The sequence below is a fragment of the Sceloporus undulatus genome, chromosome 5, assembly GCF_019175285.1.
Source record: "Sceloporus undulatus isolate JIND9_A2432 ecotype Alabama chromosome 5, SceUnd_v1.1, whole genome shotgun sequence".
NCBI lineage: Eukaryota > Metazoa > Chordata > Lepidosauria > Squamata > Phrynosomatidae > Sceloporus > Sceloporus undulatus.
In genome coordinates this window covers 42,895,432-42,916,050 of record NC_056526.1, presented here as the reverse complement: position 1 = coordinate 42,916,050, position 20,619 = coordinate 42,895,432, and the positions used below count along the sequence as shown (strand labels likewise).

Sequence of the window (20,619 nt, the reverse complement as noted above, 5' to 3'; positions counted from 1 at the left end):
AATCTGCAGGATCTCAGGAGCCTCAGAGAAAGACAACATTCAGCTTTTTAGGACATCAGAGAATATTCTGTATAGCTCAGCAGAAAACACCAAATACTGTTAAACATTAAAGAATAGCATGGCCTCAATTACAGCTGTATAAAAACCCTTGGGGCTGTGCTGTGAGTGCTGAGCTAGGACGTAATAGGAAATGAGAAGAAACTAAGGGTCTTTGTATTGATCAGGGAATTTTGGGATACATGAGTCTCACCTACTTTAACTTTTAAACCAGAACTGAATGTCCCCTTTAGTTAATATAATTATTAGTTTTGCTGTCTTGGATGGTCTAATAACTAAAATTTGTATTAAAATATGCCCTGTGTGTTAATGGATAGTCATGTGAACAAATGCAAAATTAATCCAGTTTTCTGAATGATTATTTAAGGAAAATTAGAAGAAACCTTGAGATCTTTATTTGTGTAAATACAATTTTTAGAAGAAGAAAAAAGTGTGAGTGAAGGCACAGCTTTGGAACACAGATCAATCAGATCTTAGTTACTTTATTGTGCACGATATACCAGAAGAAGACCACAGCTGTAAATCAATAGGTCATGCATAACTCCTAGTCTCTACGCATTTAAAATTCACGTTTGTTCTGTAATCATAATGATAGCACATCAGTCAACACAGCAGCAGTCTTTGACTGGGATAAATTCCCAACAGCACTAATAAGAAAGAACCAAAGAGATTGCAGGGAAGGTTTGAATGGTATAGCGATTTAGATTAAGGGTGCAGTTCTTTCTTTCTCTTTTGAGCTTTTCCTTTGCTTTTTAGTTAGGATATGTGGAATGTTTCCAAGAAAAGTGAGAAAAGTTCATCTTTTGTTGTTCTTTATCTGAACAAGGAAGAAGTTCTCCCTTTCCCCAGAACTGTGCTTCTGCACAAGCTGTATATTTATTTGTTCCTCATATTTCCCAAATACTAAGCTCTTTTGAGAATTCTTTTAGCACATCAAAATTTTATTTAGTCTTCAACCTTTGGACTGACTTAAGAAAACAAGAAGTCTTGCTGGATTAGATCAAATGTGTATCTAGTCTAACGTTCTGTTCACAGATTGGAAAACCAGTTGTCTATGGGAAACCTGCCAGTAGGACGAGTACAACTGTGCACTCCATTTCATTCCTCCGCAATTGACATACACAGGCATAGTGGCTTTGATGCTGGAGATGATAATTACACTTCTTACCTCCAGAAATAGATTGAATCCCCTTTAAAAGCTTTCCAAGTTGGCAGCCATCATTATATTATGTGGTAGCAAATTTGGCAAGGTTAGATATTACTGTGTGAAGACGTATTTCCTTTTATCTCAATCTCTCAACATTCAGGTTCAGTGAAAGAGACAAGTTTCGACTATAGTGAGAGATACTTAGTACATCCCTATCATGTCTCCCCTTACTCACCTTTTAGGAGCCCCAAACATTGCAAGCAGTCTTCACAGGTTCCAGATCCTTGAATATTTTACTTTTCCAGTAATAAAATATCTTTTTAGGTGCAGTGGTCAGACCTCTGCTCAGTATTCCATATGTAGTCTCACCATGTATTTGGGAAACAGTATCATTATACTGGCAGTTTTATTTCTGATTGTAAAATTTCTGGAAATTCTGATGTGAAATTTTGAAACCATGGGACAAAATTCTATTTCTCCCCTTCAAAAATGGAAATCTTTATTAAAAACTGAAAAAAATAATATTAACACCCTTTATAAATTGAAAGCCATCTTTGAAGATGCCAGCCACAGATGCCAGTGAAATGTCAGGAAGAAAATCTTCTAGAACATGGCCACACAGCCCAAAAACCCACAAAAAACAATAAGGACTTGATCACACAGTTTAAAAAACCAAATTACCACTGTCCAATTCAATTCGAATTCGGGATACATCTGGATTTTGTCGCACATATTTTTGCTGCCGCCACCGCCAGGCAGATGCATCTCAGGTGACATTCAGCTAGAATCCAAGTACAGCCAGACAATTTGCAAAGCATTGTTTAACATCAAAAATACCACATTTTGTAAAATAGAGAAATAAATCAGAAGTACGCTTCTGGACACTTCAGAGTTTTTTCACGTTGTTTTTGACTGTCTAATTTTTGAGGTCAGAAAACTGTCCCACAAACAATCCATACTCCTTAGATAAATGTCTCCTGGATTATTCAATTTTTTTGGGAGGTTCATGTCCATGTCCTGCAGGCTTAAAAACTGTGCCTTGGACTTGCTACTATTGTTACCCCTTATATACATTTGTTATTTTATTTTGAAAGTTCTGTTTGCAACCCTGTATGTGCTTACATATTTCCACACAGAACCTATTATTAAAGTGGTTCACATTTCCCCCTTTTCTTATTGATGTTTTTGCTTTAATCAATGTTTTATTGCTTTTAGATTTATCATAATCATCATGATTGTTATTCATTGTAATGCATGTATTCTGTTTTCACTGTTTCATAAAAATATGCAGACACCAACACAATCATAATGATTTGTGTCCCAGTTTTGAACCTCCCCAACCTAGAAAATTCACTGATTAAAATCTCTTTTCGTAAATACCCCTGACTTCTGAAGGTTTGCGATGGTTCCTTACCTCTCTAATTTCCACTGATCTTTATTGACATAGAGTATCTTTTGTGATCTTATTTATCTCTGTCCCAGTGTGGTTAAATTTTCCTTTTGTTAAGTGAATGAATCTTGGGAGATTATCATATGGGGACAGGATAGGGACAGGATTGCTCCCCTGACCTTATCCTGTCCTTATCTCGTCCTTGACAGCGCGAATGACAGCTGGCACGAAAGGCTTTCATGCTGGCAGCATTGATCCTGTCATTAAAGCAGCATTGCGATAATAGGAAATTCCGTTAATATAAAATGCCAGCCAATGTTGCTTTAATGACAGTTTATTGACAAGATTGGTGTGATTTCATGTGAAAGCCTTTGGCACAATTGTTGTCATTCACTCTTCCCAGATGGGATAAGTGTGAACAATTTGTGAAAGTCCTTCCCACGTTCAAGTGGGAAGGATGGGATAATGACGTGAGAGGGACAGGACGTCCCTCATATGATAATCTGGTTTGTGGTCTCTTCATAATGTCAAAGAGAAGCACTATCACAGGGGCTAAAAGAAACATTGTGTATTTAATGAAAGGGTGGGTTGGCTGTGGCCTGCATGTGCTGTTATCTCAACCTAATTTCCAAGGCTCCCTGAAAGTGACAACTTCAGATCATCTCCAGAAAAGCAATCACTCTTTTCTCCAACAGAGTGCAAGGTGAAGAAGAGGAAGTGCCAAAAAATGGTATGACTTTACTTTTGGTTCTGGCTATATCTGCACTGAGGGTATTTTCCTTTACTAAGATGTTACACCAGTAGTGGGTGAAGTGCACTTTCTGGGCCACATGGGCCACTCAAAGCCCAAGTGCATTCCACCCCAACCCATTTTATTCCTTTATTTATTTATTTTACTAAATAAAAGGCCCATTGCACCTACTAGAGGACATGGGGGTAATTTTGTCAAGTTTTTTAGGCACCGAGTAGCTACAATGGATGAGTTTAGTATAGAAATACTTGCTCCACTGTAATCTGGTCACACCTTGGATATTCATCTAGTTTTGAAAAAAGGCACCTCCTGTGCTTAAATAATTGGGAGAGGAAGAATTTGCCCACCCCCATGTTACATCATGGAGGCAATGCATTCATTTTGTGGTATCCTGTTGTTGTTGATGTTGTTGCTGCAAATAGTGATTCTAGGGAGGGGTGCAAAGCATTTTCTTTTAAAGCACTTTCCTAGAAAAATTAAGTCTTTTACTGCTGCCTCAAATGGAAGCAACATGTTGAACATCACCTCCTGCAGTTTTAAAAGAAATAATCTTAAGTATGTCTCTCTTTTAGCATGCATTCCATTACATGAAGGTGAGGTGCCATGCTGCAAATCATGCCATGACTCACCTCCTTTAAAGTAGGAAATCCATAAGATTATCCTTCTCCCTTTCTTGCAGTATATACTCTCCATTCTCTTGGACAACATTTCTGATTCCCACTTCAAAGGACATAAACCCTTTAAACTCTGTCCATATACCTGCTACTCCCCCTCCCAAAGAGGGCTTCTTTTTTGTGTGGTGCAAACAATTCCACAAAAAGGCAAATTCTTAGTACTATATTATATTATACATCAGGTTTGGCACCAGGTTCCTTTTATTCAGAAAGCAAAAAAAAAAGTTTATTTATTAGATTGCTAAGAAAAGGAAAGATGCCCTTTGCAGTCTTAAAAACCGCTTCTTGTTAATATGATTTCCTCCCAAGTGTATCAAATAGACCAGCTGTACATTAAAACTAGAAAATGACAAGAAATGTTCCTGTTTCATGATGATAACAAAATCACTGCTTTCCAATGGTATTCCAACGTGATTACTAAATGAAAGTCTGTGCTCTGTTTGATCACTCAGAATATTTATCAAACTGCTAAAGTTAGTATACAGATATTTTATTCAGGAGACATATAGCTAGACTACATTAGAAGAAAAAAGCCAGATCCATGCCAGAACTCTATCTTACCTTTAAAAGATAAAATGTACCCCGAATAACAACCCAGTCCTATGCATACTTACTGAAATATAAGTTGCATTTTGCTCAGTGAAGTCTACTCTTTAGTAATTGCATTTAGAACGCAACCTAAATGCACTAGAATGGAATATACATGATGAGGAAAAAAAACCTAACATGACGTCTTTCTTATGTTGATAGTACTGTATGGCTAAAAGGGAAAAAAAGTAGTCTTCCAGAATACAAGAATATGCATGAAAAAATGTTTGTGACTTCAGTTCCATTGTACTATACATATGCAGAGTAAGAATGTTTCAGTTGAGGGAGAACAAAGTTGCTGGGAGAACTAGGTCCAAAACACACTGCAGAAATAATCCGGTCTGAGACCACTTTAACTGCCATGGCTCAATGCTAGGGAATCCTGGAAACTGTAGTTTATTGCGGCACCAGAGCTCTCTGACATAGAAAGCTAATTGTCTCACAAAACTACATTTCCCAGAATTCCCTAGCATTCAGCCAGGGCAGTTAAAGCAGTCTCAAAATGGATTATTTTTGTGGAGTATTTTGGACCGTAGTCTGTAGAATCAGTTATGTAGAGAGATCTTGTAGCACCTTTGAGACTAACTGAAAGAAACAAGTTGACAGCATGAGCATTTCTAGACTTAAGTCTACTTTCTCAGATGCTTTTGGCTGCTGGGAAAAATTACACATCTGTCCTGATTTCTCCCTCTTTTTTAGAGTGGCTATATACAGCATTACTAATGCCATGGTAGTAAGGACCTTTCACTAAGAGAGGATGATGCACTTTGTGCAACTACAGTGCTGCTTCCACACTGCAAGAATATAAGGTGTTACTAACATTACTGGGGGGGGGGATTAAAAGATATTACAATGTCAAAAAATTATAGAGCTGAATGGGAAATCACATTTTCTAGTTTACAAGAAAAGGTAGAGCAGCAAAGATGCCAAAGGTGGTGACTGGCATATGGAAGTCCTCAGTAAACTGAAAAATAGCCTAGCTACTGTTAGCTTAGATAGACTTTTCAGCTATAAGAAATGAGTTTTCTAAGAAACCAGTTACACCAAGCATGGTATTTATGTCGTTCCTGTATATGTGTCTTGCTGAAGCCAGACACTTGCTGGTGATAAAACGTGCTTCATAAAATGTCTGTTATACAGTACAGTCTAGTGAGACTTGTTTAAGAGAGTATGCAGAAATCGAACATTTCTGGAATCCTCAAAGCTAAACAGGAACCGCCAGTCCCCCTCCCTATATGAACAGCTGATTAAAGGTTGACAGTATTCTTTCCTTTCTTTCTTTGTTCTGTATTTCACACAACAAGAGGGATGTGTTTTGCTTTGCTATTCAGCAGCTGGAGGGGGCTTAGACAGCTGCACTCCTGTTACCTTGGTAACAGGATGACTTGTGTGATGTGATCTCATGGACCTTGTGTGTAAGGAGTTCTCAAACTTTGTCACAGAAAGCCGCACTAAATCAAGGCTGTTGGGTTTTAAAACAACAACAACAACAACACATATATATTGATCAGTAAGATCAAAATACAATACATTTCTATTTAAAATACATGAGAACAGTAGTGCAATGCACGCATACTCTTTTGCGCATAAGCTCCCAAGTTCTTTTAAAGAAAAAAAATGGCTTAAATTTACAAGTTCTGAAAATATAACAATGCAAGTTCAAAAAAATTGTAATTACCGTTTCCTTATACACTGTATTGGAAAAATCATGACTGATTTCTCACCTTTTAAAAGAACTAAATGTAACTCCGGTATGGAGACTGGGGGCATGGTGCAGGGACTGTGATGTTTTCTTTTGTGCAACTTTATTTTGGTTGTTGTAGTAGACAATCTCTCTCTCTCTCTCTCTTCCCCTCTCTCTTTCTCTTTCTGCTATTTCCTCCAAGGGATGATGCAGGAGACACAGAAATAATAGAAGCAAAACAAATTGTACTATAGGACAGATAATTTAGATCAGGAAAAAGGTCCAGGAAAGTATTAAACATCTCCATTCCACTCATCTCCACTCCTTTAGAAAGCGGTTAGATTAGTATCCCTCTCTCCCAGCTGCATTTAGTTCAACCACAAACCTCCTTGCAAAATTTGGGCCCTCATGATTTATTGTAGGTGGCAGTAGGTTGAAGATTATTCTCCTCCAACAGTAAACAAGCAAAACTCTCCTGGCCATTTACCATGTGAAACAGCTCCACTGGGTGGCATTTTTACTGTAATGGTGATGAAAAATTTCTTCAGCTCTGCTAAAGGTATGACATAGTATTTTTTCAAAGCCAGAGACCAAATATTTTTATATACATATATAAAAAATCTGTTGCTGCATTCTATTGGTTTTGGCCAAGCTCACAGCTTTCTATTCAGGTATCCTATTCTTTCATCACCTTGTAGTCACAGACATGTATTGATGAAGCAATAAAAGATCATTCTTGTGATGGTTGCCAAGCTGATCTTCTATTCCGCACACTAACAGCTAAAATTTAGCTGATCTGTCTGTGTAGCTGTCATCCACAGCAGTGATTTATTTATTTGTCTAGACAACATAAAGTCATACCACACTTGTTCCTGCTACATTATGTTTTAACTTTACAAATCTGGTAAACAACAAGCATTCTCTTTTAGGGCCCTCATACCCCCCCCCCCCATGTACTGTGGTCTTTCCAGCCTTAGTTCTATATTAGCTTTCAGGCTATCTGTCTCCAAAACTCCCTCAGGCTGAGTTTGATCTTAGAGCCAAGTCCTTTCCTTCCGAACCTTAACCCTCACGGTCCCTAACTTCTGGACTCTCACAAAATCAGACCTTCATTGTCCAAAACCAAAACCCAATATAACTTCCAACTGTAACTAACTGACTATTTATCCTCTCCAGCCTTCTATTTGATTGGCTGTTACCAATCTATTGGCTCTTGCAGAAGCTTGCCTTATTCTGCCCTCTCTCCAAAGGGTTTTGAAATCTGGTTGATTCCATTAAGGTTTTTTGGGCAGACTCACTTAGCTGATCTATCCAGCATGAAGCAGAAAAGGATCTAGGTTTATAGGAATGTAATCATTTAATTATGACAAAAATATAATACTGATTTCCTAATAAGGTAATTTAGTTTCTAGTGGAATATATTTCCCACCATATAGATGCTTACAGCTACTATGTGGACTACATTTTTAAGAATGTTAGGAACAGCAGGTGGTCCTCCCATTAATGATGAAAATCTCCCAAATGCAATATAATGCTGCACTAACTTCAAAATCAACATGGAAGGCTAGAGACCAATTTCATAAGCAGACAGTCAGGGTAACACAGGCCAAGCCCATGCTATCATGCCCTGGGTCTTGATCCAGGTCAGTCTCCAGGCCAGCAACGAGTGGTTGTTTACATGCCCTCCTCCTACTGCGCCAAAGACCAACTACTGTGGCATGCTGAGAAGGCCCCCCCTCCTGTTGCAACCTGTAAAGGTGGAAATGTGGTGCTTGGCTTCACCCACATGGCCAGACACCCTCATCCAACATCACAGGCCATGATGGAAGTCTTTTCAGCAGATGTGATGATGGAGGCAGGTATAGGGTGCATGGGGCTGTCTGGTTTACCAGCTCTCACAATGGCGTTTCCTAGAAACTCCATGAAAAACAGTTGGTCTTTTTAGACCAGATTAAGCCCCTTTGGGGCTGGGATTTTGCCTTATGCCAGCCTGGGCTAATAGCCTGCATTCTCCAGACAGAACAATACGAGGCCAAGGGGGAGCACAGGTGTTTTGGCCTTTGCATACAGGCCCCAAATGACTGATATTCAGTAGAATCAGCCAGTCCACTGACAAAACTCCAAGTCTTTCATTATGTTCATCCATGTGAGAGCCAGGGTTTTAAAATAAAATTTTAAAAAATGGCCTGGTGTTCTCTTTTTCCTTTTTGCCTGATCTCTGAAATCATCAGAAGACATTTTCCCTGCATGAAGATAAATTTTATTACCAGGTAATGCCTTTAGAGCAAATAGCTGTTAAACGGCACAAAGAGATGTATTAGAAACTGGTTAACCTAGGTGAGCTGAAGGCTGAGATCGATGATAGATGACTAGTGGTATTCCCAACAGAGCCTGGAAGTAACTAGTTACAATAACTAGTTGTTTTTAATTAATTCTTTTAAAAAATGCATTGGCAATAGTAATGGACTATTTTCTCACCATCTTGAAACTATAACTAATTTCTTCTCAAGTAACTTCCCAAACTTTTTTTCTTAACATCAGAATTTTCACTTGATGTTGGAACCACTTAGAGAATTATGCCCTCAGATACTATCGCACTGGGTTCTCGGCCCGGCCCGGCAGGAAACGGAAACGAGTGGGGGATGGATTTTACCGCACACACCCGTCCCTCACTCATTCCATTCCCCCTCTCTTCCCTGTCCATTCCGTTCCAGAGGGAACGCTTTTTGAGAACTGTTCAGAACAGTTGTCAAAAATTTTCCCCTCTGGAACGGATTAAGAACGGAAGAGAGGGGGAACGGAACGAATGAGGGACAGGTGTGTGCGGTAAAATCTGTCCCCCACTCATTCCGCACTCGTCCCTGCTCCTTCCATTCCGTGCTCAGAACGGAACGGAAGGAGCCAATGCGATAAAGCTCTATGTCTAGCTAAATTTCAGGGATTGCCCAACAATGGCATAAAAATCTCATTCAGACGTAAATAGAGATGGTTAGCAATATTTTGTATAATACTGAACAACAGAAAAGTTTATGTGTAGAAGAAAGTAAATATAGCCATTACTGACCAAGTGTTTTCTGCCTATTTCTGAAGCACTTAATAACTATCAGGGACATCTTCTTTGATACTGTAAGATCACAAGCTATTAACCCTCTATTGAACCCTGAACGAAAATCTTCCCCAAAAGACTGATATATAGAGCATAAAAGCTCTCACCATGGAGGATGTCAGGACTAGCAAAAACTGATAGTAAAACACTGTCTAGTTGCTGGACTGACATTTATTATCAGAATGATTTAATAGAGGTCTATGCTGTTGAAGCACCCTGAAAGATAAAGTGTTAAAAGTCATACAATACATTTCCTCACTTTCACAATGCCAAGTTAGTTCTCATGCCCTAGCATTCAACTAGGGAATGAAGCTATAAGTACATAGCTATAATGGATAAGGAGAAGCAACAACTCATCAGTCACTTGCAAACAGCTCTCCCTAGTAAGTTCTCCACTGGTAAGGAAAAATCTGACAGTCCTGTTAAAGAAAAGCAAGGACGCAGCCATCATCTGCAAATATGTCTCCCAGTTCTTAAGATATCAGAAATCCACTGGTAAAGGAAATAATCTGACAGTCCTGTTACTAAGGTCTGACTACTCAACTACAAGAGATACTTGGCTTAATTTGAGCTCTCCCATCATACCATAAAGTAAGTAGTATAAATGTACACATAATAGCTTAAATGATTTTGGTTGTTCCATCTTGAATGGATATTGCAGGACTCAGGAAATTGTAGGAATATGTATTGTTTTGGTTTGGGTTAATTATACAGTCCTTTACTCCAGAGCTGAGAGTCAAGAAGGTTTACAGGATTAAAAAAAATCAGGTGAAAACACTTGTAAATAAAAAATTACAAAAGGTTATGTTTAAAATGGCATTAAAGAGTGTACAGAACTAATTTTAAACATGTTTATTTACAAACAAAGGATAAAAATAGTACAGTGGACCCTTTGAATCTGCTGGCGTTTGGGTCCAGGCCCTCTGTGGATACCAAAATCCACAGGTGCTCAAGATCCATCAAATACAATGGCACAATAAAATGTTGTCCCTTATATAAAATAGGATAATCAAGATTTGCGTTTTGGATTTTCTTTTAAAAATAATTCCAAGCCTTGGAGAGTTGAAGCCATGGATAAAGAGGGCTGACGGTACAGCACATAAAAGCCCATTAAGAAAATATTTTCATGTGCTGATGAAAAGACAGCAAAGATGGAATCAATTTAATCCCTGTAGTAAGAGAGTTCCAGAGCCTGAAGTAGCCACTGAGAAGACCCTTCTCTTGTGTTTCCGCTGAACATGCCTGTGAAGGTAGCAGAACCAAGAGAAGTGAATCCTGCACAGATCTCAGAATATAAATAGACACACATGAGAGGATATGGTATTTCAGATGGTCTTGACTCAGGCTGTATGGGCTTTATTGGTCATAACCTATAAATGTATCAAGAGCTTGGAATAATTACCCTAAAATGAACGTCTAAAGGATTTAATTTGAAAAGAGGATGATAAGGGCCTAGCAGAGGTCTGTTAACACTGAAAACATTTTTGATTAAGAATTCTCCATCCTTGATTCACAAATTGATCTTTGTAGCCTGTTACTTATTACTGACTTTGAAAGTATCAGTGTCCTCTAGTAGAAATTAAACAGAATGAAAAGTGGGTTAAGGGCATGTTTTGTTACTGGCAACTTCAAAAGTGTTCTTTGGTGATCTTAAAATTTGTTTGTTTGTTTGTGTTTATTTCATTTATATGTTGCCTTTCTCCCTGAAAGGACCCAAGGCAGCTCACAGATTTAAAAAACATTACAATAAAATTTAAAACAATTCAAACAATCTAACAACAATATAAAATTGTATTAAAAATTGCCTTCCTTCAACGTAATTTTCACACTCACCCCAGTGTACTACAAAGATCATATTATTTGTTTCCACTAACAAACCACACCCTTAACCCCCTTGCCATTCTCTCTGTCCTGGAAACAAACATATTAAATGATGAATTAAAGAACACTAATCTAATTTGTCAAACAATTTTCATGATTAAAATTGGTGGGAATTTTCTCTATTCCTAACATTTAACATTGCCAAATTAATTTGCAAATCTAAAGTTTCAACCTTTGTTCAGGCACAATATGCCAGTTAATACAAGTTGCTGAGAAACAACAGCACAGAAAGGATATGGCCTTCATACTCAGACTGTGGTATTACTGGAGCCATTTGGTTTTCTACTGTAGGACAAAGTGGACCCTAGTTCTGATACAGAAGACCCATTATTCTGTTCTGATGCTCAGAAGGCTCTCACTTGTAAAGGAAACATTCATTCCTTAGCATTTTCAAAGCAGATGATTAATCTGTGTCCTTCTTGTTGTTAATCTCAATCATTCATGTTGTTACAGACTAATTAAGTTTGTTCATGATTGTTAATTATTCTGGACAATGTATTAAGAGGCTTCAAATGTGATTTAATTAAAAAGTGTAATACCTGAAAAAATGGCAAGCACAGGGAATAATTAGTGACTGACACAGCTCTTTATTAAAAAAAAAATTACCTTTTAAATTCCTTCCTTACCTGACACTTAGGGTGGCTTTGAACATAGAAGTGAAGGGAAACAAAGTGAAAGTGAATTGTGGTTCATTACCCCCACATTTTCTATGCAATTTTCAAAGGGAGAAAGGTTACTGTATCCTTCAAAATTAAAGAACCTGCACAAACAATTATCAGTCACAGGGAAGGAAGTGTCTTGGGCTTAGCAACAACATTTGAAAGGTAGGCCCAAGACAGAACATCTTATGATAGCAAGTAGAAATGAGTGAGGAAGACTCTGGCCTTCAGGAAAACCACAAATCCCCCAAACATACATTTTCATTCATACACTTTCTTGCAGCTATCATCTCATTCAATGTCCTGTTTCCCTTCTCTATTTGCTATTGGACTATTACTGCTTTGGGCTGAACTATACGCATATCCATTGACTGGTCCATACAGTTGGACCAGCTTTGGAGGAATGCACAGGTGAACTGGCCAAAAATCAGACATACTGCCCCATACATAGCCACTTCTTCCTTTCCCATGCTAAAATATAAGCACATGCTGCTAGAAAGCTAGCCATGTACTGAGAAAGATGGACCTGAATACTGTTGTTAGTGCCAACTTTTGTAGACTAATGAAATCAATAAACATCTCAAATGTGTTGACCTACTCAGTTCCTATTGATTCAGTGGGTGTACTCCAGCTGAAGTTATCAATAGTTCTTTCAATTCTTGAGTTCTTTCAGTTTTTATTTTTCTCAGAAAATACAGTTGTATAAAGGCAAGGTCTCCTTGCATAACATAAATGCAAGAGGTTGTTCTTTGAATGTTTAGTCTGCATTTCCATCTCAGCTGCTTACTTTCCTTAAAATTTCTGCCAGACAATTAGAAAACTCAGGACCAGAGTACAGTACTTCAAGAAGTAGCTCTCCCTGAAGAGTCACCCAGGTTTGGGGCTTGGGTGACTCTTCCGATTTTCTTGGACTGCAAACATTAATAGCTCAACCATAACCACTGGTAAGGAATACTGGCAGTTGTAGGCCAACAAACATGGAGGGACACACAATTCCCATCCCTGCAACTATAATATGCAGGGGGGGCATTGCTGTCTTTGCCTACAGAGTTCCCTTTGGTGATGATACTGAGATGAGCATTGACTGCACTGGCACCCACCTATGGAAGATTTCCTCTCTGCAGTTATGTCAGGCCCATGGGGTTGAGGCATTTATTGAAAACCTATCATTTTAATCAGATAGTCTGCCAGACAGGAATAACTGGATTGGTCTGTTTTACTATTTATGATATTGCTGAATAATGCTTTCGGATTTGTACAAATGATCTGCAGTATGGAAATTCACTGATTTCATTGATTTCTAATAAATAATAGACCATTTCAGGCTCTGCTGAAGAATCACATCTAAAGACAACAACCACTTATAGCAGTAGTTCCTATTAATACTGGTCTAACTCTTTTTATTTACATCCTACTTCCCTTCTTAGTGTTCTCCACACTGTTGAACACAGCTAGGCAAACAACAATTTATATGAAAATATGAAACTGTCTTATTTTAGGCCAGATCATTTCTTCATCTAGCAAACTAATGTCTACTTACAGTATAATGTTCTCCAAGATCTCAAGCTCCCATTTTTCCCATCCCTGCTTCATGAAGTCCTTTTTGGCTGAACTGAGATGCTTCTGCATGCATCCCAGTATTCCACTTCTGAGCTGTGGCTGTCCAACTTCAAATGCCCACGGAACAAGAGGCAGTGAAAATGAATAAATGGTGGGAATAACTTAAAAATGTTTCTCATTCTATGTTGATGTTCATAGCTGGATATTAATAGCTCTAAGTGAGGATTCATAGTTCTGTCCTTACCTTAAAATACCTACGAAAACTCTGACCCTGATGATTCATGCTACAATTATCAAAACTTCTTTGTATCTGCCTCATAACAGTTCTGTTTGTATGTGATCCCAATAGCCTTCATTAACAGTATTTTTTGATCATCCTACTTCATTCTTTGTGATGAAAACATCAAAGAGAAGCCAGGGTTTCACTGTGGAACACATGCAGAAGCTTCTATGTTCAGTCCTTGTTATTACCAGTGGGTTTTTTTTTTTAAAAAAACCTGCTTCACATTTTAGTCTATTCCTCTCTTTCAATTTGAACACTGCCAAGTGACATAGTTTCCTTTGTGTTTCTTTTAGCACTGACAGCTTTTAAAGATATTCTTTCATTTCTTTTTATATCTTATATAATTTCTTTTTATAACATATTATTCCACATTTTAAGTCTTCTGCTTTTTGTTCCTTTTCATGCTAAGCAATCTTTTTTTTCTTATTTAAATATAATTAATTTTCATTTATACCATTTAGGTAACACTCAGCTGAAGCTGAGAGGAATTCTCCCCGGTATTAACTACTCACTGATGGCAAAGGGGATGCACAACCAGCTCTTCATATCCACAGGCTCTAGTACCACAGAATCAATCAACCCCAGATTCAGAAGTAGCAAACATATGAGATGCAAGGCTGGAGAAAGACTGAGGCTCTGTGAAATGGTGGGAATCCAAGTGTAGTGCTCAGTGCAAATTCATGTCTCCCACCATTTCACAAATCTTCTGTCTCTCTCGAGCCTCATATCTTGTTCGTTCGCTCAACAATACAGTATGTATAACAACTATTTATATGATTTAAAGTATCAGGGAGGATGTATGCATGGGTTTTCTGCAAATAATTTTGCCATTTTATATACCTGGATCATGCACGGAATTTGGTATCCTCAGGGAGTCCTGGAACTAACCACTGTGGATATGGAGGATTGACTGCAATGGTTTGAAAGTTTTAGGGGATGCTTGCCATTGGTGGTGAACAGTAGGCAATGGCATTAGTTCAACAACAACCAAACTCTTACATGTCAACAAATACTACCTCACCCCATACACACCCTGAGTGCCCTGAAAAATGCTGCATCATGACATACCCTTATTATAGTGGTATTCTGAGAAGAACAATTGGTGATATTCAGCATCTGAGATGGACTGTGCTCCACAGAAAAGAGCAAAAATAAATGTTGAGAAAAAAGGAAAAGAAAATGACATGGTTCACTGCTTCCCAACTCTGTGTAAACTGTGTGACTCCCAAATTTCCACACCCCTGCCTTGAAATAATCTTCCTTTCACAAATTTTAACCAAAATTTGAAACTGAGTCCTAGTTTCCGCTATAATCATGCCAGGTTTTTAATACAGAGATCATGGCCATATTCCATAGTTCTGCATGCCTAAGGAGGCTTTATTCATGTGTCTCTTGAACAACTATCACTCCTATATGACATATAGCAAACTATTTTTGAAACTGAGAGGAATTTTCAAAAGCAGTAATAGAAGGGAGCCCGTCCTGTTCAAAGAAAAGAAGTTAAACAGTCCCATTATGTATCTGCAAGCCCTTGGTCGAGCCTAAGAAGCTCTGTGATTCAAAGTCCTTATGTTTTTCTTTTATCAAGATATAGTTCTCTGCCTTAACTTCATCATAGCTTCATATAGTAATCACATTTTTAGAAGTTTGCTATTAATCTCTATACACTCTCGTTTTGTGACATATAATTATGCATAATCAAATTCTCTTGTACTTCTGCCTCTTTTCTGCTTGTTCTAGTTTAAATGTACTCAGATAATCACTTCCTCATAATTAGATCTGAGATTGTCTTAAGTTCCAATAATCTTTCTCTTCTTACCCATCTAAAAAAGAAAAGCCTTTGAATAGCATGAACAGTGCCAGTCATCTTGTGAATGGTGTCATATTGGTGTTACCCTGTGCATAAAAATAGCCAGATAGAACCCCTGCTTTATTTCTACCAGCTATCAGGATGCTGGAAATAGTTGACTCCATATTGCTGCAGCAGACTCCATGATCAACATTTTCAGAGTGTACCTTTGCCCACAGATTTCTACATTCTCTCCCCACTCCCAGAACTGTCAAGTCCCAGGAGGATGCCTGATGCTGATTACTAGGTGGGGAGGGAAGGGAGGTAGGAAGCAATTCACACCATGAAGTTGTGGGAATATAAATGAAGATTTGCTTATGGAAGGAGAATATCCTTCTTTGCCTTCTCATAAGAGCTCAGAGCAGCCATATTTTATGATCCGAATTGCCTATGCTCTCCTTTCCCTTTTCATTGGGAAGCCGCAGTAAACGCAAAAACAAACAAAAACAAAACAAAAACAAAACACCATCCCCAGTCCATTCTTTAAAAACTTTCTATTTTAAAAGCCAATCTGAATAAAAATATGTTTGCCTGCCAGCTTAAGGACAACAAGGAGGATGCCATTTTGACCTCCCTGGGAAGGGAGTTCCAGAGTCTAGGGGCAGCCACCAAGAAGGCTCTCTCTTGTGTCTCACAAACCCTGCTTGCAGTGGTGGTGGGACTGAGAAAATTGTTTCTCCTGATTCATCTCAGAGCCTGAGCCAGCTCATACAGAGAGATATGGTCTGCCAAATAGCTTGAGCCATATATGGCTTTATAGGTCATAACCAGCACTTTGAATTGTGCCCAGAAACAAACTGGCAGCCAGTGTAGTTGTTTCAACAATGGCATTTTGTGGTCTCTGTAACTTGCCCCAGTTAGCAGTCTGTCTGCAGCTCTTTAGACCAGCTGAAGTTTCCAAATATTCTTCAAAGGCAGCCCCAAGGAGAGCAAGTTACAGTAGTCCAAATGGAATGTAATCAAGGCATGTGCCAATGTGGTCATTTCTGACATGCCAAGGAACAAGTGCATGGTGCACAAGCTTTAGCTGTGCAAAAGCACACCTGTCACTGCAGAGATCTGGGCCTCCAAGTTCAAAGCTGAGTCTAGGAGTACACCCAAACTGAGAACCTGCACCTTCAGGGGGGAATGTAACACCACCCCTATTCCTTGAACAGTCGAAACTGTTCTCCATCATGCAAGTATGTAGCTATTTCATTCTCAATAATATTTTTTATTTTATTTATACCTTGCTCTTCTCCGTATGTAGGACACAGGACAGCTCATAACCCAATAATAATAATAATAATTTTAAAAAACTAATTGTAATATTAAATGGAACAACCCATTGAAAACTAATTTGAATACAGGTTGAATGGAAGTATAATGACAGTTACTTGCCAAAAGCTTGCTTGGACAAAAGGATCTTTGTGCCTCTTAGAACAGATGATCTCCACCCAACATTGATTTCTTATGAGAATCCAATATTCAAACAATGCTTACAAATAACACTGTGTCACTACTTACAGGTAACTATTATACAGAAAATTACTTGCTGACCAAGATGTTCTGCCTTTGTCCTGCTCCATCACAAATTTTTCATCTGCTTCATGTAGCAGTTCAAAACAAACAGCTAATAAGAGCAACATGTGAGGCTGCTGACAGGAACAGGCCCAAGTCACAGCAGAGTCAAAACTACAGCCAGTAATGCAAGAACCAGCCAGGGTCATGAGATTTGATTCAGAACCATGGAGAGAAAAAGCAGAAAAGTTAGTAGCTCAACACTTGCTGGTACAACCTGCAGGTGTTTCTAGTCCAGGAGGGTCTTTCTGAAATTTTCACTTCCTCAAATGCAGTATATAGCTCCCAAAAACCTATGCTGTGAAGTCTGTGTTAGAAATGTCTCTAGATGGTGTAAAAGTATGGTATTCCTAATCCACCAACATCGCCCCCCACCCCCAGTACAGTGCACGATGATAAACCCAGATGGGAAGTTAGTTTATTCATAAGATATGTTGGGAAAAATAACTGTTTTTATTAATGTTTATGGGCTAACAGTGATGCAGCAGAATGTTTCATAATTGTTGCAGTAACATTGTTGAATTAGAATACTTGACTGTTGGTAGTAATTTTAATGATATTTTGGAACCTTTGCTAGACAGACATTCATCTCTGCCAAGGAAATAATCCATGGTGGGAGCTACTTTACAGGCCCACACAAATGAATATGGTTTAATTGACATGTGGCAAACTTTACAATCAGGCAATGGAGAGTATACTTTTATCTCTTCAGTCCATCAAAATTGTTTCAGATTTGTTTATTTTTAATTTCTGCATCTTTGGTTAGTAATATAAACACATGAAAACATGTGCGCGCGCATGTGCATGCTTTCTGTTCTTCAAATTTAGTGTTAGAAGAGTAGTGACACTGTGAAAAACACAGGGCTACAATCAATCAATCAATCAATTAATTAATTTTAATATTTTAGTTCCACAAATCAAATTGGCATAGGTGGAAGATTTAAGTCATTATCAGTAATGATACCATAGGTAATATCTGAAATACATAACAGTATATGTCGAACAGATGTACTGAAGGGAATATGACATTTTCTCAGATCCAAATATAGTACATTGCTAGAAAATGCAGTATGCCTGCAATTTAAGTATAATTTTGATGAAGAATCTAAATGTAAGTGATGAAATGTTAACCCAAAATTGTATTTCTATTGCACTGAACATTGTGAAATTACTGATTTCAAGACAACCCAAGTGCCAGTAATATCTTCCATTGGGAATTAATTTACTAGTAGGCTAATTTGAAAGAAAAACTGTAATTCACATAAATTTCTTCTCTAAGTAAAACACTATGAAGGTCTGCATTATTCATTTTATTTCAGCACAAATATTTCTATATTACATTTCATTTAAGAAATTTCTATGCAGATTACAATTTTAAAAATACAACAAAACCAGCAGTTAAAAACATAAAAGAAAAACAATTAAAACAATGCATTAAACACTGGGGTAACTCATATTGTTAAGAATTAGGCAAATTAACTGAAAAATGTGTTGGTAAATAGGCATTATTATAATAAAAGCAGTTATAGGAATGGATGTTTCCTTCAGCTACTCTAGAACAGCCTGTCTCAGATAGCCTATAACATTACCATACTGCATTTGAAAGAAAGGTAGCATGGGTCTTTGCTGAACAACCATGGAATAATATAATGAACATCTGGGTTCATTACAACACAGATGTAATAAACTGGGTTGAATAAAGGCCACTTTATTTAACCTAAAACCTATTTAAACTGTTGAACTTGGAAAGGAACAAGAGGGTTCAGTATGGGACCAACTGAAGCAGGTGTCATCTTTGACTACCTTTTCAGCCTTCTCCTGGGTGAGCCACCTGAGCTCAGAGGGAAACCCAATGGCTGCACTGCTCCCTGTGTGGCTTTCTGCTGGAAGGCAGACCGGGAAAACCACCTCCCAAGTAGCAGGACTCCTGGTGAAGGCAAAGCCTCCAGGCCAGTCCCAAGGATAGTCTCCTTACCCACCCATGCCAAGGTCCCAAAACCAAAAAAGCCCTCCTCTTCACCAGTTGGGTGCCAAGGTGTTTGCTATAACTCTCTTCTTTCCCCTCACTACCTGCCAAGTGACTGCCTATTTTAAGACATCATCCCATGCCAATTGTCAAAATCCCCCAGATACTATGTAGATTAAACAAAAAACAAAAACAAAAAACCCACTCACAAATAAAACAGGGAAAAAATCCTACCCAGCCCCAAAGCAATCAGCAACACTTGCAATGCACAAAAGGCAGGGAGGTGGGGTGAGACTGTTGCCAAAGGACAGGGGTGGAGGGAGCTTAAGTAGCCCCTGACTCCATCCCACTACGCATATTATCGTGGCAACATTGCCCCAGATCATGCCACGAAATCCCTGGCCTCTCTCCATAGGAGGCCTAGCATCACACAGGTCCAGAACCACATTCAAAAGGAAAACATCTGTGAGGTGTTTTCAGTTCAGATTCATGGCCGGAGTCACATGGACATTCTTCCTGTGACTAGGTGCTAGTAACATGAAGCGAAGATCGCACTGATGCACTAAAAGTCAAGAGCACTTGTTAAATTAATCATACAAGTTTAGCTGGGCCTAAGTAGTACGGACAGTAGAGAAGATCTCTCTCAGAAATCCCCTCCACTAGCAGATAAATAACAGAGGCCCCATACAGACAGGCCAAAATAAAGCTGCTTTGGATTACTTTGAAGGTATGCTGTTTAAATGACACTCGCATCTTAAGAGGCCAGAAACTGCACCAAAGTAGCGGTCCAGTCCTTAGGACTGGAGCGTGGCTTTGGCATGGCTTCCAGACTATTAGGACGCATGCATCATGCACACCTCCTAAGTGACCCGAAGTAGCTTTATTTTGGCCTGTCTGTATGGGGCCAGAGTTACAGAATAACCTCTACCTCTTTCTGAAAGCCCCAATCTATCTGGGTCTAGGGCTGGCCATACACTTCTTCTGTTTGACAGCAGAGAATATAACAGCATGTTTGGTTTGTGTTTTTTTTACTCAACTAATACAAGGGCACAGAAATAATTAGAATGCTGTTGTCAGGTCCAAAAGGCCATGATGCGGACCTCCCTGAAGTGCCTTCTTACTCTCCTCTTTCTGGAATAGAATGAGAATTGCTTAGAGAATTATTTTAAACAGATGGGATGAGAATTGTTCACTTGGTACATTGCCTCTAGGCTCAGTTCCCTTCTCATAACAATCACTTTGGGAACAACAAAAAGGTCAAGTCTTCACTTGTAAGCAACTATGGAAGGAAGAAGAGAAAGAAATTTGAGCCCAGAGATGTACTGTCTGAGAGCCCAGTTCTCTACCCATAACCTATCTGAAGGCAATGCAAGCAATTAGCCTTCTGTTGCTTCTGTGGTGCAGGGGAAGGAAACTATGCCCCTTCATGGCTGCTCATGTGCTTCAGAATACAACTCCCACATT

The 20,619-nt window shown here is 38.6% G+C and overlaps 1 protein-coding gene across 7 annotated transcripts in view; it reads right to left on the bottom strand.

The window, feature by feature from the left end:
• The window catches only part of ANKS1B (ankyrin repeat and sterile alpha motif domain containing 1B), a 448,976-nt gene that overhangs the window by 200,700 nt on the left and 227,657 nt on the right, over positions 1-20,619 (bottom strand). The gene's annotated exons all lie outside the window — the stretch shown is intronic.